Raw genomic sequence first — 7,500 nt, forward strand, 5'->3', positions numbered from 1 at the left:
ACCACCACCACCACCACCACTACCCACAATAACCACCACCACCCACCACCACCCACAATAACCACCACCCACCACCACCACCACCCACAATAACCACCACCACCACCACCACTACCCACAATAACCACCACCACACCACCACTACCCACAATAACCACCACCACCACCACCACCCACAATAACCACCACCACCACCACCACCACCACCACCCACAATAACCACCACCACCACCACCACCCACAGTGACCACCACCACCACCACCACCCACAATAACCACCACCACCACCACTACCCACAATAACCCACCACCATCACTACCCACAATAACCACCACCACCACCACCACCCACAATAACCACCACCATCACTACCCACAATAACCACCACCACCACCACCACCACCACCCACAATAACCACCACCACCACCACCACCCACAGTGACCACCACCACCACCACCACCCACAATAACCACCACCACCACTACCCACAATAACCACCACCATCACTACCCACAATAACCACCACCACCACCACCACCCACAATAACCACCACCATCACTACCCACAATAACCACCACCACCACCACCACCACCACCCACAATAACCACCACCACCACCACCACCCACAGTGACCACCACCACCACCACCACCCACAATAACCACCACCACCACTACCCACAATAACCACCACCATCACTACCCACAATAACCACCACCCACCACCACCACCACCCACAATAACCACCACCATCACTACCCCACAATAACCACCACCACACAGTGATCACCACCACCGCCCTACACAGGAGGCCTTCCCAGTGTGGGCTGTTTATTGATCTCAACAGCGCGGAGTCTCTCCTGCCGACGACTCCTCGCAGGCCGAGTGACGTGAGGAGAGGGGGGGGCTCCGCTGAGCCAGAGAGCGAGTCCAAGCGAGTTTCTGAGCGATGAGACTCTGAGTGAGTCTCTGAGTGAGTCTCTGAGTGAGTGAGTCTCTGAGTCTCTGAGAGAGCGAGTCCAAGCGAGTTTCTGAGCGATGAGACTCTGAGTGAGTCTCTGAGTGAGTCTCTGAGTGAGTGAGTCTCTGTGTGAGTGAGTCTCTGAGTCTCTGAGAGAGCGAGTCCAAGCGAGTTTCTGAGCGATGAGTGCCTGAGTGAGTCTCTGAGTGAGTGAGTCTCTGAGTCTCTGAGAGAGCGAGTCCAAGCGAGTTTCTGAGCGATGAGACTCTGAGTGAGTCTCTGAGTGAGTGAGTCTCTGTGTGAGTGAGTCTCTGAGTCTCTGAGAGAGCGAGTCCAAGCGAGTTTCTGAGCGATGAGTGCCTGAGTGAGTCTCTGAGTGAGTCTGTGAGTGAGTCTCTGAGTGAGTCTCTGAGTGAGTCTCTGAGTGAGTCTGTGAGTGAGTCTCTGAGTGAGTCTCTGAGTGAGTGAGTCTCTGTGTGAGTGAGTCTCTGAGTGAGTGAGTCTCTGAGTGAGTCTCTGAGTGAGTCTCTGAGTGAGTCTCTGAGTGAGTGAGTCTCTGAGTGAGTGAGTCTCTGTGTGAGTGAGTCTCTGAGTGAGTGAGTCTCTGAGTGAGTGAGTCTCTGAGTGAGTGAGTCTCTGTGTGAGTGAGTCTCTGAGTCTCTGAGCGAGCGAGTGCAAGCGAGTTTCTGAGCGATGAGTCTCTGAGTGAGTCTCTGAGTGAGTCTGTGAGTGAGTCTCTGAGTGAGTCTCTGAGTGAGTGAGTCTCTGAGTGAGTCTGTAAGTGAGTCTCTGAGTGAGTCTCTGAGTGAGTGAGTCTCTGAGTCTCTGAGCGAGCGAGTGCAAGCGAGTTTCTGAGCGATGAGTCTCTGAGTGAGTCTCTGAGTGAGTGAGTCTCTGTGTGAGTGAGTCTCTGAGTCTCTGAGCGAGCGAGTGCAAGCGAGTTTCTGAGCGATGAGTCTCTGAGTGAGTCTCTGAGTGAGTGAGTCTCTGTGTGAGTGAGTCTCTGAGTGAGTGAGTCTCTGTGTGAGTGAGTCTCTGAGTGAGTGAGTCTCTGAGTGAGTGAGTCTCTGTGTGAGTGAGTCTCTGTGTGAGTGAGTCTCTGAGTGAGTGAGTCTCTGAGTGAGTGAGTCTCTGTGTGAGTGAGTCTCTGTGTGAGTGAGTCTCTGAGTGAGTGAGTCTCTGAGTGAGTGAGTCTCTGTGTGAGTGAGTCTCTGAGTGAGTGAGTCTCTGAGTGAGTGAGTCTCTGAGTGAGTCTCTGAGTGAGTGAGTCTCTGTGTGAGTGAGTCTCTGTGTGAGTGAGTCTCTGAGTGAGTGAGTCTCTGAGTGAGTGAGTCTCTGAGTGAGTGAGTCTCTGTGTGAGTGAGTCTCTGAGTCTCTGAGAGAGCGAGTCCAAGCGAGTTTCTGAGCGATGAGACTCTGAGTGAGTCTCTGAGTGAGTGAGTCTCTGTGTGAGTGAGTCTCTGAGTCTCTGAGAGAGCGAGTCCAAGCGAGTTTCTGAGCGATGAGACTCTGAGTGAGTCTCTGAGTGAGTGAGTCTCTGTGTGAGTGAGTCTCTGAGTCTCTGAGAGAGCGAGTCCAAGCGAGTTTCTGAGCGATGAGACTCTGAGTGAGTCTCTGAGTGAGTGAGTCTCTGTGTGAGTGAGTCTCTGAGTCTCTGAGAGAGCGAGTCCAAGCAAGTTTCTGAGCGATGAGACTCTGAGTGAGTCTCTGAGTGAGTGAGTCTCTGTGTGAGTGAGTCTCTGAGTCTCTGAGAGAGCGAGTCCAAGCGAGTTTCTGAGCGATGAGACTCTGAGTGAGTCTCTGAGTGAGTGAGTCTCTGTGTGAGTGAGTCTCTGAGTCTCTGAGCGAGCGAGTGCAAGCGAGTTTCTGAGCGATGAGTCTCTGAGTGAGTCTCTGAGTGAGTCTCTGAGTGAGTCTGTGAGTGAGTCTCTGAGCGATGAGTCTCTGAGTGAGTCTCTGAGTGAGTCTGTGAGTGAGTCTCTGAGTGAGTCTCTGAGTGAGTCTGTGAGTGAGTCTCTGAGTGAGTCTCTGAGTGAGTGAGTCTCTGTGTGAGTGAGTCTCTGAGTGAGTGAGTCTCTGAGTGAGTGAGTCTCTGAGTGAGTGAGTCTCTGAGTGAGTCTCTGAGTGAGTGAGTCTCTGAGTGAGTGAGTCTCTGTGTGAGTGAGTCTCTGAGTGAGTGAGTCTCTGAGTGAGTGAGTCTCTGAGTGAGTGAGTCTCTGTGTGAGTGAGTCTCTGAGTCTCTGAGCGAGCGAGTGCAAGCGAGTTTCTGAGCGATGAGACTCTGAGTGAGTCTCTGAGTGAGTCTGTGAGTGAGTCTCTGAGTGAGTCTCTGAGTGAGTGAGTCTCTGAGTGAGTCTCTGAGTGAGTGAGTCTCTGTGTGAGTGAGTCTCTGAGTCTCTGAGCGAGCGAGTGCAAGCGAGTTTCTGAGCGATGAGTCTCTGAGCGAGTCTCTGAGTGAGTCTGTGAGTGAGTCTCTGAGTGAGTGAGTCTCTGAGTCTGTGAGTCTCTGTGTGAGTGAGTCTCTGAGTCTCTGAGCGAGCGAGTTTCTGAGCGATGAGACTTTCAGTGAGTCTCTGAGTGAGTAAGTCTCTGAGTGATGAGACTCTGCGTGAGTCTCTGCGTGAGTGAGTCTCTGAGTCTGTGAGTCTCTGCGTGAGTGAGTCTCTGAGTGAGTCTCTGAGTCTGTGAGTCTCTGCGTGAGTGAGTCTCTGAGTGAGTCTCTGAGTCTGTGAGTCTCTGCGTGAGTGAGTCTCTGAGTGAGTCTCTGAGTCTGTGAGTCTCTGCGTGAGTGAGTCTCTGAGTGAGTCTCTGAGTCTGTGAGTCTCTGCGTGAGTCTCTGAGTCTGTGAGTCTCTGCGTGAGTGACTCTCTGAGTGAGTCTCTGAGTCTGTGAGTCTCTGCGTGAGTGAGTCTCTGAGTGAGTCTCTGTGAGTCTCTGCGTGAGTCTCTGCGTGAGTCTCTGAGTGAGTCTCTGCGTGAGTCATAGAGCGTGAGTCACAGCGAGTAACTCAGAGCGAGTGAGTCACAGTGAGTGACTCAGAGTGAGTGAGTCATGCTGTGAGTCACAGTGCGTGAGTCACAGTGCGAGTCACAGCGAGTGACTCAGAGCGAGCGAGTCACAGAGTGAGTCACAGTGCGTGAGTCACAGTGCGAGTCACAGCGAGTGACTCAGAGCGAGCGAGTCACAGAGTGAGTCACAGTGCGTGAGTCACAGTGCGAGTCACAGCGAGTGACTCAGAGCGAGCGAGTCACAGCGAGTGACTCAGAGTGAGCGAGTCACAGAGTGAGTCACAGTGCGTGAGTCACAGAGCGAGTGAGTCTCTGCGTGAGTCTCTGAGTGAGTCTCTGAGTGAGTCTCTGTGTGAGTCTCTGAGCGAGTGACTCTCTGAGTGAGTCTCTGAGTGACTCACACAGTGAGTCTCTGTGAGTCTCTGAGTGAGTCTGTGTGAGTCACAGTGCGAGTGAGTCACAGTGCGAGTGAGTCACAGTGCGAGTGAGTCACAGTGCGAGTGAGTCACAGTGCGAGTGAGTCACAGTGCGAGTGAGGAGGGGTTTTCAAGGCGTCTGCGTAGCAGCTGCAGGAAGGCCGCAGCGCTCGCCTGGTCCACCACCCGTCCGTCGCTCGCTAACGACAAACTCAACACGGGCACGGCGCTCACCCCCCCCCACCCTCACCCCCACCTCGGGGGCCCCCCCCCCCGGTGACCCCCCCCTCGGGGGCCCCCCCCTCCGGCTCCCCCCCCCCCGGGGGCCCCCCCCCCCTCTCTCATCTGGGTGCCCACGCCCCCCACGGCGAGCAGCGAGGAGTGGGCCGGGGGCAGGGACGACACAAACGCAGAGACGGAGCTCAGCGGGGAGACGCTGGGGACACGGGGGGGGGGTGGGTAGGGCACGGGGGGGGACACACGGGGGGGAGACACGGGGGGGGAGACACGGGAGGGGGAGACACGGGGGGGGAGACACGGGGGGGGAGACACGGGGGGGGAGACACGGGGGGGGGAGACACGGGGGGGGAGACACGGGGGGGAGACACGAGGGGGGAGACACGGGGGGAGACACGGGGAGGAGACACGGGGGGGGAGACACGGGGGGGGGAGACACGGGGGGGGGAGACACGGGGGGGAGACACGGGGGGGGAGACACGGGGGGGGAGACACGGGGGGGAGACACGGGGGGGAGACACGGGGGGGGGAGACACGGGGGGGGGAGACACGGGGGGGGGAGACACGGGGGGGGAGACACGGGGGGGGGGGAGACACGGGGGGGGGAGACACGGGGGGGAGACACGGGGGGGGAGACACGGGGGGGGAGACACGGGGGGGGGGGACACGGGGGGGGAGACACGGGGGGGGAACACGGGGGGGGAGACACGGGGGGGAGACACGGGGGGGGAGACACGGGGGGGAGACACGGGGGGGAGACACGGGGGGGGAGACACGGGGGGGGAGACACGGGGGGGAGACACGGGGGGAGACACGGGGGGAGACACGGGGGGGGGAGACACGGGGGGGGAGACACGGGGGGGGGGAGACACGGGGGGGAGACACGGGGGGGGAGACACGGGGGGGGAGACACGGGGGGAGACACGGGGGGGGAAACACGGGGGGGAGACACGGGGGGGAGACACGGGGGGGAGACACGGGGGGGAGACACGGGGGGGAGACACGGGGGGGAGACACGGGGGGGAGACACGGGGGGGGAGACACAAGGGGGAGACCACGGGGGGGGAGACACGGGGGGGGAGACACGGGGGGGAGACACGGGGGGGGAGACACGGGGGGGGGGAGACACGGGGGGGAGACACGGGGGGGAGACACGGGGGGGGAGACACGGGGGGGAGACACGGGGGGGGGAGACACGGGGGAGGGGGGGGAGACGGGGGAACACGGGGGGGGAGACACGGGGGGGGAGACACAAGGGGGAGACACGGGGGGGGAGACACGGGGGGGAGACACGGGGGGGAGACACGGGGGGGAGACACGGGGGGGGGGGGAGACACGGGGGGGGAGACACGGGGGGGGAGACACGGGGGGGGAGACACGGGGGGGGAGACACGGGGGGGGAGACACGGGGGGGGAGACACGGGGGGGGAGACACGGGGGGGAGACACGGGGGGGAGACACGGGGGAGGGGGGGGAGGACGGGGGAACACGGGGGGGAGACACGGGGGGGGAGACACGGGGGGGGAGGGGGGAGGGGAGACACGGGGGGGGAGACACGGGGGGGAGACACGGGGGGAGACACGGGGGGGAGACACGGGGGGGGGGGAGACACGGGGGGGAGACACGGGGGGGGAGACACGGGGGGGAGACACGGGGGGGAGACGGGGGGGGGGGAGACACGGGGGGGGAGACACGGGGGGGGAGGACACGGGGGGGAGACACGGGGGGGGGAGACACGGGGGGGGAGACACGGGGGGGAGACACGGGGGGGAGACACGGGGGGGGGGAGACACGGGGGGGAGACACGGGGGGGAGACACGGGGGGAGACACGGGGGGGGAGACACGGGGGGGGGAGACACGGGGGGGGAGGGGGGAGGGGAGACACAAGGGGGGAGACACGGGGGGGGAGACACGGGGGGGGGAGGGGGGGAGGGGAGACACGGGGTGGGAGACACGGGGGGGAGACACGGGGGGAGACACGGGGGGGAGACACGGGGGGGGAGACACGGGGGGGAGACACGGGGGGGAGACACGGGGGGGGAGACCACGGGGGGAGACACGGGGGGGGAGACACGGGGGGGGAGACACGGGGGGGAGACACGGGGAGGGGGGGAGACACGGGGGGGGAGACACGGGGGGGGAGACATGGGGGGAGACACGGGGGGGAGACACGGGGGAGGGGGGGGGAGACACGGGGGGGGAGACACGGGGGGGAGACACGGGGGGGAGACACGGGGGGGAGACACGGGGGGGAGACACGGGGGGGAGACACGGGGGGGAGACACGGGGGGGGAGACACGGGGGGGAGACACGGGGGGGGAGACACAAGGGGGAGACCGGGGGGGGAGACACGGGGGGGAGACACGGGGGGGAGACACGGGGGAGACACGGGGGGGAGACACGGGGGGGGGAGACACGGGGGGGAGACACGGGGGGGAGACACGGGGGGGGAGACACGGGGGGGAGACACGGGGGGGGAGACACGGGGGGGGAGACACGGGGGGAGACACGGGGGAGACACGGGGGAGAGACACGGGGGGGGAGACACGGGGGGGGGAGACACGGGGGGGGAGACACGGGGGGGGGAGACACGGGGGGGAGACACGGGGGGGGAGACACGGGGGGGAGACACGGGGGGGGAGACACGGGGGGGAGACACGGGGGGGGAGACACGGGGGGGGAGACACGGGGGGGAGACACGGGGGGGAGACACGGGGGGGGAGACACGGGGGGGGAGACACGGGGGGGGAGACACGGGGGGGAGACACGGGGGGGGAGACACGGGGGGGGAGACACGGGGGGGAGACACGGGGGGGAGACACGGGGGGGGGGAGACACGGGGGGGAGACACGGGGGGGGAGACACGGGGGGGA

General features: G+C 62.8%; 1 long non-coding RNA gene across 2 annotated transcripts in view; it reads right to left on the reverse strand.

The window, feature by feature from the left end:
- Positions 1-4,698: 4,698 nt before the first annotated feature.
- Positions 4,699-7,500, reverse strand: part of LOC144740243 (uncharacterized) — an 11,119-nt gene continuing 8,317 nt past the window's right edge. For both annotated transcript variants that reach the window (XR_013589595.1, XR_013589596.1), the window contains exon 5: positions 4,699-4,825. This is a non-coding gene — a long non-coding RNA (uncharacterized LOC144740243). The remainder of the gene's footprint in view (positions 4,826-7,500) is intronic.

Source organism: Lampetra planeri, unplaced genomic scaffold (assembly GCF_965212315.1).
Source record: "Lampetra planeri unplaced genomic scaffold, kcLamPlan1.2.h2 scaffold_1988, whole genome shotgun sequence".
In the NCBI taxonomy this organism is placed as follows: Eukaryota; Metazoa; Chordata; class Hyperoartia; order Petromyzontiformes; family Petromyzontidae; genus Lampetra; species Lampetra planeri.